General features: G+C 45.9%; 1 protein-coding gene across 1 annotated transcript in view; it reads right to left on the reverse strand.

Moving 5' to 3' along the window:
* Positions 1-18,636, reverse strand: part of kcnq1.2 (potassium voltage-gated channel, KQT-like subfamily, member 1.2) — a 120,998-nt gene that overhangs the window by 63,414 nt on the left and 38,948 nt on the right. The gene's annotated exons all lie outside the window — the stretch shown is intronic.

An 18,636-nucleotide genomic window follows, 5' to 3' on the forward strand; every position in this document is an offset into this window, starting at 1 on the left:
CCGAGCAAATCACACACTAGTGCTGTGCAGCCTCCCTGCTCCTCCTGCCAGCAGGGATCTTGACCTCAGAGTTTTCTTTATTCTGGACCTGTCGTTGTTTCAGAGCTGGCATGGACATCGGCGATCCTGGCTCTGCTCGGCGGCCTTCATCGCTAAGTGTTCTCCCTGGATATGGAAGCAGCTCGTTTCCTCTCCTCTCTTCTCTCCTTTCTTCTGAGAGGATTTGGAGCTATCGTTCAAGGATGAGACGGATGCAGTCTCCTCAGGCCAGTAAGTCAGCCAGGACATTTGAAGCGGGTGTAGGAAATCTCAAGGGTTCAGGGATTTCGTCATGGCCGGAGCAAACCTCTCCCTCAGCCCAGCATCTACCTCACACATCTCAGACTGGAACACCACAATCTGTCATTTAGCCATGTGCCATTTTGAATCCCAGGCTCTGAAGTGGCACAATAAAACTCCAGCACACCCAGAGCATTTTTTGTACAGTTTCTTTCGTGTTTATTCCAAATTAACACACTCACACACACACACAGATGATGCAAACTGAATCAAATTTTCACAGTTTCAGGTTTTGGCCATGAAACTCTCCTTAGTTCTGTTTGTCAGGATTGAATGCTTGTGTGTGTGTGTGTGTGTGTGTGTGTGTGTGTGTGTGTGTGTGTGTGTGTGTGTGTGTGTGTGTGTGAGAGAGAGAGAGCTCTAGGGAAACCCAGCTATGAAACACCAACTGTGCTGCCCTCCCTCACTGCACCGTGACTAAATAGCTTGTAAACCGCACCCAAACTTTTGACAGCTAGGAACACACGTGCACCTCATAACAATTAAGCAAAAAGCAGGAAAAGGAGCGGGGAAAGAAAAAACCCACCCTGCTTGAATTCCTTTTTTTGCAGAAACTGTCATTAAAAATAGGTGGATGGGAAAAGCAAGTGGAAGATAGCTGCTGGGTTCAGCTGTAATGGTGTGATTAATTTCTGGATGTTTATTTGAGTTTGTCACACTGAGGGGATGGGTGACAGGTGCTGAGACGCCGTCCAAGAACAGATGCTGGATGATGGTTTGCAGATGATGGCTTCTTTTTCCAGAACCCCCTCTCGCAACTGGACCGAGCCCAGTTGGCCGACTGACGGTAGTAACGGGACCGTTTCTCTTTTTCTCTCTCCATTCATGTCTTCTGTGCCTCTTTCTCTCCCTCCCGCTCTGTCTGTCTCTATTCCCTCCGTCTCTCTATCTCTCTCTCTCTCCCTTTCCCTCTCTCCCTCTTAAACTTTTGTGAAAGGCTCTAACAGAACTCAGAGCTGGAAAGGAAAACAAGGAACTAGGAAAAAATACTTAACGTGCACTGATCTGATCAAGGGTCAAATTCAAAGCCTGGAGAACACAGCGGCTTCGGCCAAAGTAACACGATCCAATCAGACTCTGTGTCAGTGACATGCTGGAACAACTTGTGTCATGTGTTCCTTTCACCAGGGAGAGGAGGAAAACAGAGCCTGTGTACTTTACTGTATATACCTTTACAGTTACAGCAAGCTCAATCTGCACATGTGCTATTGTGTGTGCGTGTGTGTGTGTGTGTGTGTGTGTGTGTGTGTGTGTGTGTCTGTGTGTGTGTGTGCTCTCTGCTGTCCCTTCATTAAGGCCAGTCAGTCTGCTAGTTAGTCATTAGAAGCTGAGCTGTCGCTTGCAGGCCAGACGATCATTCATCACCCTGCAGGACAGAGACATGCAAGCTCATATTCCAACACACACACACACACATACACACACACACACACACACACACACACACACACACACACACACACACACACACACACCGATGCCCCCTCCGAGGCCTGCACTACTTTGGCATGAACTTATGTACAGGGCAAAATGAGCCGACCTGATCATATTCTGGGGAAGTTTCTCTCTCTCTCTCTCTCATTTCCTCTTTCTATCCTCTCTTTCTTCCTCCCTCCTCCCTTCCTCACATATACTGACACTAACTAACACTAACATATTGCAGGTTCCATTCCCACTTTGTGATTTTTATTGTACAGCACATGTAACTATATTCCACGCATAATAAAAGAGCTTTTCAAAGGGAACTGGACTGATGAGTGGAAATGTGTATATCCTGTATCGCCACACTACAGCAGGAAACCAAGGGCCTCTTTCTTTATGATACATCCCCACACATGATGACGAATATTTGCACTCTAAAAACTACTAAACGGTTTAATCTGCCTGCCAGTCAGGTCTTTGATGTTGTGTGGACCATGACAACACTACAGGGACCGGGAAAACATGTTGTCAAAAGTGCTGAAACGGTGATATCAGCATTTTCCCAGCTTCTCTGAACAAGAAACATGCCTGCGTGTGTGTTTGTGTGTGTGCGTGTTCGTGCTATACATATCAGAGCATTGCAATGAAAGTACTTTATCTCCAGGCCTCTGCCCCTTCAACCTGAAGCTTTAAAAAGGTGATACCATCCTAGATAGGCGAGTACTTGGACTCTTGGCGAGCTTTGGCAACAATTCAGGGAAAAACACCTTGATTCATTTCCTTTTCATCGTGCTTGATTGTGAGGGTTTGGCAGAGCGAGCGCACAGTATCAGTTTGAACGTTCCCTCTGCGTGACTCGGGCTGGTGGGAGCAGAGATTTGAACCAAATATCACAAGTGCCTGATTTAATCTCATAATAGTGGGCTTTAATGTCTAAATGCAAGACATATGTGGCTTTGCTTTGCTTTGCTCACTGGGGCCACGTACTTACAAGCTCCCAGGGCAAGACCCAGGAAAGGGAATTTGCATTGGAACTGAAGCGTTCATCCTAGTTTAGTTTGATGCTAATTAGCCGAGACATTATAAGCACCCTATGGTTAGTAGATTTAGAGGTGCTGTTGTTGCAGATGAGCATTTAGAGAGTTATTTGTTTGGTAAATGACTGAAAATGAAAAGGCAACGGAAAGAGAGGAGACTGAATAATTGAGGGATAGTTTACATGCTGTATCATGTCAAACACAACAGCTACTATCATCATATCATGTTGTCTTGGGCTACGTCCAACTGAACTCCCAGTCATAAGTGCGTCTCTCCCACATTGTCTGTTTCTGAAACGGTCTCACACACGCACAGACACACATAAGCACACACACACACACAGTCTGCTTCTGCTGCTGCTGCTCTCCCACACACACACTGGACGGCAGCGCTGGAGCAGTGGGAGTGTTGTGACTGAGATAGGAAGAGCGGGGATTTGTTTAAAGCAACAATCTCCTGGGAGCCCCGGTTCATAGGGACAATGATATGGATCCGTGTCTCCCTGTCCGTCCCTGTGGGGCCCCTGCTGCACTGACGCCTCCAACTGTCACAAATCTCCTGCCGCATCCAGCATTTCTCTTCTTTTACTGCCCAGTGGCAACAAAAACAGCAGCCTGCATCCTTTTCTTTGCGTGTGTGCAGCCTATGCTCAACATTTACATATCAAAACCTTAACTCTTTTAATTAAATTGTCTAATTATGCCCCTCACATAATTAATGTGTGTGCAAATTATGTGCAAATGTGTGTTTCTGGAGGCGGCACTCATTTTCTGTACAGCCACAGTGTCTTCTCCTGTTCCAGTTTCTAATAGGAGATGCGTTGCCTTCACTGTCGCTGCAGCACAGAGAGACTAATTGCTTCTCCTCTCTGTGGATTATCCCGTGATAACCTAACCAAGCCCCTCCAACCTAACGTCACTATTTTACCCAGCGTGTGACCGGACGGGCTCGTCTTTGTCCCCTCGACTGGAATGGGACAGAAATCGGACGGTAAGAAGGGAATTAGGGTGCACTTCCACCGCTTCCACTTCACTGGCTGTGGGAGAGTTATTGTAGCTGCCTGACCGCAGCAGCAATCAGCTCTTGTTGGAACTGGTTAGGGATTGGCTAGAATAACACTGGAAACACAGGAGTGTTGGTACTGACAGTACAGAATGCCACCGACAATGATCATCACAGCCAGGATGAGAATGAGAGTGATCGGGATGCAGTCCAGGCATCTTGTGTAGCAAAAAATTTTATATCTCGCTGAGCTTTACAGGCCGAAATCGGCAACGGCTTAGAGAGGAAAAGTAAGAAACAAGCTACTAAGTTGAATTCAGATCGGTGTAATTTCATATTTATCATCAACAATCACACACTCATTCAGTCATTCAGAAAAATCCTAAATCCTGAATCAAATGCTCTACATTCATCATCCTGACTGTTCATAATGAGGCGCCCCGGTTCTGCAGACTGCCCCACAATCTTGATAATCAGTTGTCATGGCGTTAGGGCCAAGGGCAACAAAGACCTGAGTCAAAACACAAATATTGACATTTGTGTTGTAGATTTTGCCAGAAAAACTCCACATTATCCAGATGTTTGCTATAAATAAACATAGTGCAGGGTAACCTGGGAAAATGGAGAAGAACGAGACCGACTGAACAAACTAAATAAAGTTCACTCACGCTCTTCTCGAGGACCAGAGACAAAAAGGGAGCGCGAGAGAGAGAGAGAGAGAGAGAGAGAGAGAGAGAGAGAGAGAGAGAGAGAGAGAGAGAATACGTCACAGCCTACATGACATGTACACCGAAATCAAAACAAACATGTAAGAAGAGGTGACACATTAAGATGGAGTTCAGGAAACGTGAACAATTCTATTTCCTTCTTTAGCCATTCTCCCGTAGAGAGGAGCCACATCTCGAATTAAGCCACCCCTGTATGTTACACAAACTCACACCCATACACACAGACAAACACACAATGGACTTCATTTGCCCCTGCTCCTGGAGTCGGTAGTCTCTCAGTCACTCTACATCCACTGAATTGGCGCAAGGACATTCATAAAGGATCTGGTCTCATGACAAACAAGCAAGGTTTGAACCGGCAGCCAAAAGACACTGGCTGCACTTCCTGACCCTGTGTGTGTGTGTGTGTGTGTGTGTTAGGTGCTTTTTCTAGACATACTTTGTGGAAACCCCTATAGCACATTGTGTTGTGTGTGTGTTTGTGTGTGTGTGTGTGTTTTGCGTGTGAACTATTTTCTGAATGTGTTTTCTGGTCTGTAGGAGAGTTCACATAAGGCCGACAGAGGCTTCCGATGCCAATGTGTCTAAGTGGAAAACCCCGGCACAATGGGAACCGGGCCTGGACTTTAACACAGCTCACCAGACTGTGTGATGTGTGTGTGTGTGCGGGTGTGTGTGTGTGTGTGGAGAGAACGGGAGAAAGAGAGAAAAACATCTAACTGCATTCCCATCTTAAAACTATAAAAACGCATCATTTTGTAAACAAGAAATGGATGTTGTTGTTGTTGAATTAGATTTCTAACATACTGTGTTGTATTAGTGACTTTTGGTCCTGATAGCAGCTACACAAATAATCGACATGTATGAAATTACTTTCCCAGATGTATTTTTTATTTAAAATTGTGGCAGATATGAAGACAACACAGATGAAGTTGTGATTCACATGTTAAATGCTGGTGCCATGAATCCCCTCTGAACAGGTGGTGCCAATATGGGCTGGTCACAGTATCACAGTGCCAACTGTGCATGAGATGGGCTACGTGCTTTTAAAGCTGAAACATCACTGGCGTAAATGAGTGAGTGTGTGTGTGTGTGTGTGTGGTCTGCTCATGTGTTGCCAGTGTGTGTGCTTACATAAGACACCTGCAGTGAACGCGATAGCATCAAAAACGTCATAGAGGCCCTGGTGTGTGTGTGTGTGTGTGTGTGTGTGTGTGTGTGTGTGTGTGTGTGTGTGTGTGTGTGTGTGTGTGTGTGTGTGTGTGTGTGTGTGTGTGTGTGTGTGTGTGTGTGTGTGTGTGTGTGTGTGTGCGTGTGCGTGTGCGCACAGTTTAGCAGATGTTCCTTCTCAGGTTAAGAGGCAGCACCACTAAGGTAGTTTGAACTCCTCCACATGTTTTTGTACTACAGCCTGTAACTGTTACTGTAGGTAACACTACAGTAAATAGCAGTGCACTGTCATGTCTGCATGATTCATAGCCCAGAGCAAACAGCAAAGTACAGCTACCTGTGTAATTTAGTAAAAGAAATTCTAAGTTTAAGTACAATAGTATATAATTAGCTTTTATTTTCCTCTATTGTGATATGCTATAGAATCCAATTAGACTAAACCATAGATCATTAAAGGCCCTGAAAGCGTGTGAGCGCTGCCAGCACAGATCTGACTTAATGGAAGGGGGCATTAGAGGGCAATGCATAGGTTTTAAAAAGGAAAACATTTTAATACTACGTCTCCTTTAACCCTTTGTACTTACTGGTACTTTGACTCGCCCTGCATAAATAATAATAACAATACTATAAATTGTCTCTCAGCATGTAACACCATATATCACGTCATATGACAGCAAAGAAAATGGAAGAACTAATTTTCTACTGTCAGAATTTCTCCTTCTTACTTTATGCAACAGGTGCACAATATTAGAAACTTTGCAGAAGTTAAAAGTTGAAAGAGACAGTTCTAACTAGGTTTGTGGTCTGAACACCTACAAAGACATAATGTGTGTGTGAGGGAAGTGAGCGAGCGAGCGAGCGAGCGAGCGAGCGAGCAGTACTTTCCCTCCTTTCGGAAAGGTGGTTTGTGGCCAGTTCAACTCTGGGGCACCAGTGGTGAATAACAGAGCCAAAGTGGTCAGGCTCTTAAATGCGAGTGTGTGTGTTACTCAATGAAAATAAAGAGCATAAGGAGGGCGATGCTCATTAATATTACATCTAAGAGGTCATGATAAAATAGTAATTAGCAACACGACTCACAGGCTTCAATGTCTCTGGCACCCAGCTGTGTGTGTGTGTGTGTGTGTGTGTGTGTGTGTGTGTGTGTGTATGTGTGTGCCTGTGCTGGATGGTACTTTTTGCCTCTCAGTTTTGCTCCCCCAAAAAGATGAATCGGCCAGATGTTTCCTTGTTTTTCTGTTGGTTCTTTCTCACATTATATATCAAACAGAAACGTTCCCTCTCTCTCTCTCTCTCTCTCTCTCTCTCTCTCTCTCTCTCTCTCTCTCTCTCTCTCTCTCTCTCTCTCTCTCTCTCTCTCTCTCTCTCTCTCTCTCTCTCTCTCTCTCTCTCTCTCTCTCTCTCTCTCTCTCTCTCTCTCTCTCTCTCTCTCTCTCTCTCTCTCTCTCTCACACACACTCTTTCTCCCCACTGTTTTCCTTGATAATGGGCATATAGCACTTACCGATTGGTTTCAAAAATGTAAAAAATAAATTATAATGCATTTTAGAAGATAGGTCATTTCCATGATTTCATGAATTTGGAGTATAGAAGTGGAAAGGGAAGTGTCTGCTCTTATAATGTTTAGTATTAATTACCAGAGGCTGATTTATAAGAATCCTATCACATGAGAAGATAGTGAGAATAAACGCAGTGGGTAAAGTAGATGAAACTTGAATCTCCCTCGCGCTCCCCCTCTCTTTCTCTCACACACACACACACACACACACACACACACACACACACACATACACACACACACACACACACACACACACACACACACACACACACACACACACACACACACACACACACACACACAGGTATAACTCAATCCCGTAACTCAATCCTGAACTCTGACACTTAGGTCGCCCTGTAACATTAGCCAAACCTATGCTGGTGCAGCACACACACAGCCCAGCATCTCTGCGGCTGGCTTGCAGCATATGCAGGGCCGGTGCTGTGAAGTGAACAGGGCTCCTTTCCTATACAGCCACCGGCCATATGGTGGCCAGGGGCTGGCCTTGGTAATTGATGGTATCTGTCGTTCTGTCCATGGAGAGGGGCCCTGGGGCCCCGAGATGGCCAACCTAAAACATACAGAGATCCAGGATGGGGTGGCAGGAGGGTAGTAGTGAGGAGGCCCTCCTCTTCTATTCATTCATTCATCTATACAAAGAGTTAACTCCCCCAACTCCCACACTGCACACCACAATTGTGCCTGGGCTTGCTGATAAAGGCCCTCTCTCACTCTCTAACTCTGGCCCAGGCCCCCTGTCTGTGGGCTGGGGTGAGGGGCTTCAAAGCCCCCTGGCCTGGGCCTGGCTGGCTGGTTCTGTCCTCCATACCCCCCACCAGCCCACCCCCTTTTTGCTGCTGAGTTAACCCCAGAATGAGCTCTTTGATTGGGGCACAGCCAGCCAGATGGCAAGCACTGGATGGGGGCTCAGTGGGCACTGCCAGATTGAGACTGAGGGGAAAATACGATACTGGCACGAGCAAATGGGAGCCAGGGTACCACAGCAGCCTCCACGCCTGAACTTAAGGATGAATGGGTTGTTGGATTTAAACCTTTCACTGATCTGTCACTGATTAAATATCACACTGTTGAAATAAAAGATCCCCTCCCGTGAATGAAGTCAGAAAGGATAGATATCATTACAAGCTCAACATTTATGTCTGTGATATGTATCCATTATTTGTTATGATATAATAAAGAATGGGCTAAAGATAAGACCATCATGTCACTTGGCACTACTGTGAAATAACTGGCAACACACCGAGTCCCTCTTTATTGTTGTTAGTGGAGCATTGGTATTTCTGATTATAATCACATTTGCTGACAGCAGAGACATGAAAACATGCCATACACTGTATCACTGTATGTGTAACAACAAGATAACAAAACTATAAAAATAAGCTCTTATTTTAGTTCAACCGGGGTCTAAAATGTTGCGGTTTGGATGAAAACCTATAAGACGGAGCCAACGTGTGTTTTCCATTTAGCTCCAAATATCGGGGTTCATGTATTTGGTGTATATTTACAACAAAACATTAGTCTAAGTTGGCATGTTATACCTTTGTTAGATGAGGGGTGTTAATGGTCAACAGCTGTGAAGAGTAACAGCATGAGTTGATAGAAAAAGCCATACAAAATGCACACATGCACACACACACACAGACACACACACACACAAACACACACACACACACACACAAACACAAACACACACACACACACACGCAACACAATCACATGCACATCCTTTTTCTCAGGGTGCATTGACCCTCGCACATGTGTATGTGAGTTTTTCCACAGCAGCATTGGCCGCACACACACCAGCTCCCCATCACCAGGGGTGAAGCAGAGGTACACAGGATGGGACCAGTGTGAAAGCGTGGGAGAGGGAGAGAGAGAGAGAGAGAGAGAGAGAAAGAGAGAGAGAGAGGAGAAGCTGGGCTCGTTCCCACAGGCCTGACTCATGGCTCTGCACTCACAACAAAGACCTCTGCACTGGGGCATGGCACCCTGGCGAGTGGAGCAGACGCATACACAAACACACACGTGAATACAAATACATACAGGATACACATTCGCACACGCAGACACACAATATGCTGACACACAGATGCCACATAGACATACTAATAGAACAATATCTATTTGTACTATATTAATATTTATTCTGATTTATTAATGATTTGAGACCTCTACTCTTAAAAGTGAACATAAAAAACAAATCTGCCTCAACAAGCCAAACCTATTTTGAATCAAATTCTACAACTAAAGGTTGGCAGGAGAAAATGCAACCGTTAGAGACACACAACGTCCAACTGGGTTTGGTTTAGAAGACCTGATGAAATAAACACATTTTATACATCAATACAACTTAATTACTGAAAAATCTGTCCACAAAAATATTGCCTCCAATTAGACATTTCACAAGTATCAGTAAGTCTCTTAATGTAGATAGACCTACATGTATACACACACACACACAAGTTATATAACGCTTTCAAAGGCTCTGGGTGTGTTTACGGCTGCAAGGACATTGTGAAGCCTTGTGCACTTGGACATGAACTTTCAGGCTCCGGGTAGTGAACTTGAACTTAAAAGCACTAAGAGTGGATCACAACATGGAAAAGACAAGCGAGCATGACGCAGCGTCTCAAGCTTTCCTGGAAAACAAACATCAAGTAGATGATGCACGGAGGCATGAACTGGGCAGGCTGGCTGTGTGACGAGTAAGGTTTGAGGGTGGGGGCCTCATTTTTGGGAATGTTAAAGGTCAGACTTAGAGGTTACCTGGAGACAAACAAACAAAAGAAAGGGACAACTAATTTGATTTTTCTTTTCTATTTCTACCTACTACTGCCTCAACCAGCTACAACCTGCAAATTGATGTGAGAAGGCCCTCCAAAGACACTGTAGGAGAGCAATCCATGAAAAATACAGACGATTCAGGGTCAAATGTCAAAGGAAAACACTTTCTGAGGCTTTTCTATGTGTTCTGTGGATTCGTAAGGTTCCATTTTTCCTGGTAGGTGAATGTTTAATAACTCCAAAATGCTCAAAATGACTAAATAAAATGTCAGTGTGTCTTCAGTATTGTAAATTCCCAGTGAGTGACGCTGAGTTGTAGGCCGTTTCTGTCAGAACACACAGCAGAACAGGAGGATTTGGTTTAAAAACTGTCAAATGTCCCCTGAGCAGTAACGGTGTCTGTGACCGGGAGGAATTCCACAAAGAAGGAGCCAGGCGAAGAATGAGCGACCATACGAAACTCGGAGCCAGCTTCAATTCTAATTCTAATGATGCAATCATCCGATATGGTAAGTGTGGCAGCAGACACACACACACACACACACACACACGGCACAGACAAACAGACTCCGCTGGGCTTTGATTCCATATGGCGCTCCGCTCGCTCTCTCTTTCATTTAGCGTTTCCTTCATTTTGGTCTTCCTTGTATTTTGTTCTGCCTCTGTAACCCCCTTCCCCCCCCTCCCTCCCCCTGTATATTACAGGTCTGTCTCTGGCTAAACAAAGATGGCTATAGTGAATGGCGAGCTGTTCGGTTGAATGGCCCTGCTTATCTGCAGTATGCAGACCATGGGATGGCAGCCGCACATGTGCTGATGACAGCCTCACACTGGACCCACTCCGGCGCCATACAATACCTCCCACTGTACACCTGTCCGTGATGCTCTCTTATGTGTGTGTGTGTGTGTGTGTGTGTGTGTGTGTGTGTGTGTGTGTGTGTGTGTGTGTGTGTGTTTGAGAGGGGGGGTAATAGGTGGGGCTTTTCAGTCCAAGCACCTCGCACTGGGCTGCTGGGTAATGTTGCTGTAGCGGCCACAGTCACCTGGCAGCCTGTGACCCAGAGCCCAGGAACACGTGTGTGTGTGTGTCATGACAAAAGAAATGGTTGTAAAATTAAGAAGGACATTACTGGAGTTCAACAACTACTAAAACTTAAAAGTAACCTTTATATTTAAAGCCACCAATAGCTGTATCAAGGTATTAATTCTAAGTCATTAATTTGTATGGGGAGACAGGAGAGGCGTTTGGTTGTTTCACGCACGTTTAGTCCACTTTTGTTGCGAGAAGGTGTGGGTGTGCACACCACAGCCCTGGTTTATCACCTCTGCACCAGGGAGATTTAGAGCCGCTGACCTTTGAGGTGTCAGAGGAACATCAGACACCCACCTACTCCCCCCCCCCCGACTAAACTGCCTTTGTTGAGCCGGTGTTTGCCCCGAGCTGCCCTGGGCCCGGACCTGTTTGCTCTTAGGGATGGAGAGAGCGGTAGAGGGATGGAGGGATGGAGAGAGATGGAGAGAGATGGCGAGGCAAGGAGGCTCTTCATTTGTATAAGGTCTATGGCACCATTCAGGCCTGCGGGCTTTGACAAATGGAGGCAATAAAGGGGCGAGCCCTGGCAGGGGCTCAATTAACCACTAGCGGGGTAAGAGAAGAGGGGGACATGGACCAGGACCCTCGCCTCTATAGAGAGGGAACAAGTGAAATGCAGGGAGGGGGAGGTCTGGCAATTTGTTCAGCTGTCTGTCTGTCTGTCTGTCTGTCTGTCCCAGTAGACGTGGCCATGCTCTAGAAAGTATTGGCGTTTTATTGCAAATCCTAAGTGTCCTCGTAGGCAAAAAAGAAGTTTTAAAAATAGAAAGAAGAAGTGCAGAAAGCTTTTAACGGCTGCCTACTTTTCCAAACTTCTGCTAATCACGTCGGAGCCTCAGTATGTATTCCGACGCTGCGGAAAGAGAAGAGAAAACACGCCGACTCCCCACAAAGACAAAATGAAATCCTCTTGACAAAATGTCCGACCCCAAAAAACAGCCCCCCATTCAGTCGGCGACGCTACTTCACTCAAGCATGCATCAATATGGCGCTTATGCTAGTGCAAACACATGCTAACTTATGCAGAGCCAAAAAGCCAACAGTGCTTATTTAGGGGACAAGTTCACAAACCCTGCAGTGCCGCTATCCATTCCCAGTGACAGTCATTTGTGTACCTTACACTCTCAGCACCAGCTAGCTACTTCCATTCAAATTCAAATTGAAACCCAATGGGGGACAATGGTCGGGGATTCGCTGAGAGCAATTAGCAGTGGACTCCTCCAGGGTCTGGCCCAAAAGACTTTTAGCCCTGTGGTTCCATCATGCAGAGGCATTGACCCCTTTCAGATACACGAAAAAGGAACAGAAAGAGGGTGCGGGGGGAAAAAAAAACACAGAGCTGCCTAGCGACGCTGAAACGAGAGGAGGGGAGCAGATTGGCAGAGTTAGGCACTGTGTGTTGGTTTTTCTCTCCCGACTTTACACTAAAAGACAAGAGCTGGAGTGTGATGGAGAGCTGCATGGCTGTTGTGTCAACAGGCCCGTGCAATAAAGACAATATTATTCTCTGGCCCAGGCGTATTAAGCCGCACTTAGTATGCGCCAATGGGGCAACTAATTGAGAAATAGAAATCTTGAAGAACAAACCTTAAAAAAGGAAATGAAGTGAAGAGAAAGACAACGGGTTTTCATGAAGCACCTGCTAGAAAGGCCCCCCAAAAGAGTCTTTGCATTTAATTCTCTCAAACGCCATCAACACAGCATAATTAGGCCTGAGAGTGGCAGAAATCGGTGCGTGCCACACATCTGCCCACAGCTCAACCTCATCTCATCTCATCATGTGTTCAGCACGCGCGTGTGGGCCTAGCGTGTCTGTGTCTAGTGTGTCGCGTAGATCACATGCACACACAACATGATTTATGGAAAATTATGGAACTGAATAGAGCATTAAAATGATGCGCTGTGGTCTTTCACTTCCTGAAAGGCGCTCTGCTCAGTGTAAGTATATAGAGCGTAAACTGTACACCATACTAATATCCTTTCTGTTATTACAAGAGGCTTGGGATTTGTTTAGTTAATAATTCCAGCTACAGCTTACAGGCTTATGTTCCGTCTGGAATCTGCTGGAGTCAAATATTTCTCTTCCTTGCCTGTGCAACACTGCAGGTCACTGGTGTCCAGCTAATTAATGGACGTATCAATTAAGTTACATTAAAGCCACCGAGGGAAGTAAAGGAGTTCATATCTGCAGATTGTTCCGTGTGTGATGTAGCAAACTCACTGTTAAATGTTTAATGTTACACCAGCCCAATACATGTCTCGAAAGGAATACGTCAAATCTAAGAAAGCCCTCAGGTAGGGTAAGGTAACGTAGACATCAAAATCATCCACGTGTCCTCTTCATGTCCAAGCGCACTGCAAAATATGAGCACAACGCGCGTGTTGGCGAGTGCTCTTCTGCACGTGACGGTGCGGGGGACGTGTGTATCCGCAAACCCCCGCTGTGTGTGCTCCAATAATGCGAGTGTAAATGTTTTCCAGCGTTCTGACTGACAGCAGGTCGGCCCCGCCCTGAGACGGATGTGGAATGTTTGTACAGTATGAGTGTTGGTGCTGACCCGGGAGCAGCACTCTGAAAAGCAGGGAAATCAAACAGAGCATTTCCCCCAGTGGAGGAGTCATGAGCGAGCTGGGTGAGGCGGGGGTCTGCGCCTATGGAAGAAAAACACTTTATAATGTGGGGGGGGGGGGTTAGGGTGAGATGAGGGTGAGTCATAGTAACCGAACATTAGCGGTTGCGAATGATGACAGTTATGATGTCAGGCAAGACGCTCAATGAGGATGATAATGACTTTATGACGGCGGGGATGCGAATGTGTACGTGTACTTCGCTTGAGCGCGTACACTACGTGTTAATGCAAACAGACATTTGTATACACACGTGTCAGTCATTTGAGCACGAACCTCAGGGACATGCAGGCCAACCTGTTCTCCAGCTGACACACACTGGAAGCCTTTTCACCTCCAACCTGTCATGAAGACTTTTCATTTGTCACAGAGCCGTTCATCCCTCTGAAGTGATCACATGCACTTTAAACCCCCCACCCTCCTCTTTCAGCAGAACCTGGTTTCCAAAATAGCTTGTGAACTGGAAACCCCGGTTTCAGTAACCGGGGTTAAGGGTCTACGAGGAACCCGGTTATCAGGCCATGTATACCCATGACCAGGTTTCTATTTATTTATATTAAACAGTGCGCGTCTGAGGAAAACATTGCAGCAAGGATCATATACACTGCATACAGAACATTTGAGTTCTGTGTAATTACTCTCTAGTTTCTCCATATTTCAATGAGCCTTCACTAGTTAGTCAGATTTGGATTTCAGCATCAAATCCTCCTATTTTTTAGATTTAAGATCAGTCCTCTCCTCGTGTACGCATTCGCTCATATGTGAACTTTACACATAAGGTACATGTGTGAGGGTGCACCTCTGTGTGTCAGTCTTGTTTTCTTAGCTCCTCCTGAGTGATGAGCCTAATAGAAGCACCCGGGGGTGTGTTTCTGTCTCAACAGCTTTGACGAGGCCTCTTCAGCTGCATCTCTACCCTCCCGTGAGGTCAAACGCGGGTCGCGGCGATAAAGGCTGAACTCCTGACACCCGTCCCACAGAATGAGACGGCTCATTGTGTGGCAACAGATAGCAGACACAATGACCCCAGTCTGAGGCCTGTTTTCACCCAAAGCGCCGCTTCATTTCTTGGTCATGGTTGCGGCGACTTGTAGGGATTCTCCTTTATGGCTGGCTAGTGACCCCGTAATCACCCAGTGGTGTCCTGCCTTTATAGGATTTTGTCCAAATTTCATATCAATGCAAATGAGGTTGGGTAGGAGTTCATCCTAGAACGCTTTGAGACACGAGGGTTTCTTGGAGGGATGACTTTTGCTAACAGGGCAGAGAAACGCAGGCTGACTCAGTCGCTGCTGAATGAGTCAGTCCAATGTGAAGTTGTTCTCTCGGCACCATCTTTCCAAAACAGCTATAAGACCACTTGACAATACTTGAGGTTTGGATGCTGGCAGGGGCTGGGAGAAATGTTGGATGTCACCCAAAGACAATATTTCTTGAAAAAAGGACTTAAGACAAAGATTCTTAGTGCTTTTCCCTTCCAAGCGACACTTATGTGGGTATCAAGTTATAGCGATTGTTTTGGGTTGTGATCAAGTAGGAAGAAGCTCACTTCCAAAAACTTAAAAATTAGATTTGAGCTCTTTCTAGGGTGGAGCCACGACGCGTTGTTTTATATCCTTGACCGATTGCTCAAGTTGAATATGGTCAACAATGGAATGTGTTCAGAAACATTGTCTCTGTCGTACTCGGAGGAACTTTGCACAGCAGTGATGCGGGCGACATTTGCATAAGAAGCGTTTATCTAAAGCAGGCGGAGCTACAATGAGCACAACAGCAGCATTAGGATTTGATTCATCTTTTGTGTCATCTCTTCAGTGTGTGTGTGTCCCTCTGCAGTGTCAAATTGAGAAGAAGAAAGACTTTCTAAGGTTCTAAGGATGTGAGGCAGTGAAGGGGGAGAACCAGCCGGAATGTAAATGTGTTCATACCTTCTCTGAATACACACGTCGGAAAAAAAGGAACAAAAATGGTGCGGTCATGGAGAGGGGGGTTTTGAGAGTGTGTGTGTGTGTGCACGTGATTAATAATAGGGCAAAGGGCACAGGGAGGGGTTGTTGACAGTAATTATGTGTGTTCTGTGTGTTTTTGTACTCTGCACAATAACAAGAGGGGATATAAATGGGAAGAGGAGCGCACAGTTTCAGTTTCATTTCCTTCTGCGGAGAACAAACAGGTCACTAGAAAGAAAACACAGAGAGAGAGAGAGAGAGAGAGAGAGAGAGAGAGAGAGAGAGAGAGAGAGCGAGCGAGAGAGAGAGAGAGAGACAGAGAGAGAGAGAGAGAGAGAGAGAGAGAGAGAGTGAGTGAGAGAGAAGCCAATCGCTGTGTGGAGCAGAGGTGCCTGGCAGAGCAATCAAGAGAGGCGGAGGGTCACAATTTTTGTTGGATACAGCCGCCTCCATATTGGCAGATGGAATTAGACATTTTCCAACACCATCCACCTCTCCAACTGGTGTGGATGAAGCCAACTGTAGCGCAAAGGCTGCCATCAGATCTTAAGAGGACCGATGTTGGCCTCCAGAAACAGGTGTGAGTACCTATGGGCCTGTCAGATGAGGGGGGGGGGGCAAGCTCACATGCAGCCCAACACACACACACACACACAAAGAAACACACAAATACCCTTTGGACAGTGCTTCAACTTACTGGCTCACTCATAATCACTACATCCTCCCACTCACACCGCACATTATCCAAAAACCCTCCAGCCTTTCCCGCACCAAACCAGGTGGCTGCAAGGAAGAGAACAATAAAAAAAAGAAGTTTGCTTCTAATAAGATCCCCACCCCCCAGCCTTCGAACACACACATCTCATCACTTTTGGCAGAGAGGAGGCCTGCCCGGCCCAGCTGTGGCTCTCGCCTTTACCATCTAATAACCATGACCTTCACGCTCTGCCTGTCAGACCTTTATTGCCGCTGCCACAGGGGGAGAGAGACACACAGAGAGAGACAGAGAGAGAGAACAGCAATAAAAGGCTGCAGATGGGTGTGGGATAACACAGCTGACAAACAGAGACACAGAGAGCTTCTCACATACCGCCACTGCCGCCGATGACTTCAGTGACCTGAGATATACTGGCCCACAGATGTCTCGGCCTTCGGAGACGCAAAGTTTCATTAAGTGTTTCTTGCAGGAGTATTTCGTAAAGGTAAAATGTCCGATAGCGTCCCACTTTGTCGGCCTGTGAATCTGTGTACTCTCCCTCCTCAAACAGGGGGGGGGGGGTTGTGTGTTCAAGCGTGCGCGCTGTAAGTCAGTCAGTCCACATCCTAAATCAACACACGACGGGGCCTGCGCTGACCAACTAAAAATAATATCTAGGTTACAATGCAGCGCCAAGCCCGAAAAACAACAAAGTCTCAGGAAGCAGCCTTTTCAGCTCGTTCCCATGGTAACTGACCACATGTGCGAGTCAGATAGGGGTGAGTGGTCAAACTCGCAGTCAGGCAGCGTTGTCTCCTTGACTATAATAGAGCTAAAATACAACCTTCATGTAACTCGGCGCAGATGTGTTGAAGATAGCGGGTTTGCTCTGGCGGGTCAAACTCAGGGCATCTGATGATCGCGGCATTAAGAAAAAGCTGAGAGATTATAAAACGCATCCTTAGTCTATATTTATACTAAAACTTCATGGAGACTGTCAGCAATCTCAAACTTAACTCTCTTATCCCCAGGCCCATCTACTGAATCCCACACACTAACATTTATCACAGGGGTGTGTAGTCAGTAGTGTGTCTGCTGTCTTGCTGTAGTGGATTGCGACTGCAGGTGAAGGAAAGTGACCCATACATCTATTTAATGATGCTCGTAAAGAACCCTTTTTTCATGAGTCAAGGTAATCCTCCTGGGTTACTTCCAAACAGAAGTCCCTATCATGTCATCTATGCGCCGTCCATTTTCTGTTACTATCACCCACTTGTAACTCCTCTGCAGATCCTGACAAACAAGACAAAACTACTGATAACTTGACCGTACTAGAAGTCTAATGTATCAAGTGCTGCTTAGTGGCTGACGAAAATATATGTTCATAATAGGGTAATAGAGAGAGAATAGAACTCGCAGGTGTGAAAAATGTCTATTTGTGTCCTCTCCTAATGTTTTTTAAACACTAAAGTACAACTGTAGTGCTGTTATTGTACCGTTTCTCTTCATTTTATGATGTCATTATCCGAATTGTAGATATCTTATTTTGTGAATGAAATTTGTAGCCTTTATTTTCCCTCTGTTTGCAAAAGCAAAGAGCACAGAAACAGTAATGTAGTGACATATGGGCCAGTGTTGAGTACAAAATGAATACGTGCTGTTCAGTTGTGTAACGTCCTCAGTTGCAGCCAGCTGATTAAGGCGTCCTCCCTCTGGCGGAGAGCAGAGCAGAGCAGAGCAGAGCAGTGAGGTAAGTGTCAATAGCTCCTGCCTCGGACACTGATCTCCTCTCCAGGTGGAGAGTTGAGCCAAGGTTGAGCTCTGCTGCAACCTAACAGGTTCGAACACATGGTCTCTTTTTAATGGTTTCGTGCTGCTGCAGGGAAAACAGATTCCATTTGGCAAAAGGAAAACTGAAAAATTCCCAGTGGCGCATTTACATAGAATTCAAGCAGAAAACAACCTTCCACTGTATATTTGACTCTGTGAGCTGCTTGACAGAAGCCATGTTGTGGAGCAGAGCTTTGGACCAACATGACCTCTGAAGATGTAATCAGGTAGTACACACTGTACAGTATACAGAGCTGACACACAAACATGCTTAGAGTAATGAAGTATGGAGAATCATACACCATCTACAAGAACTGATTCTAAAGGGTTGGGAAGGTTCATCTAACAATGTATTGCTCTGATTATTACTAAGT

Source organism: Genypterus blacodes, unplaced genomic scaffold, assembly GCF_046128005.1.
Source record: "Genypterus blacodes isolate CSIRO-AG114 ecotype Tasmania unplaced genomic scaffold, CSIRO-AGI_Gbla_v1 ptg000021l_1, whole genome shotgun sequence".
NCBI lineage: Eukaryota > Metazoa > Chordata > Actinopteri > Ophidiiformes > Ophidiidae > Genypterus > Genypterus blacodes.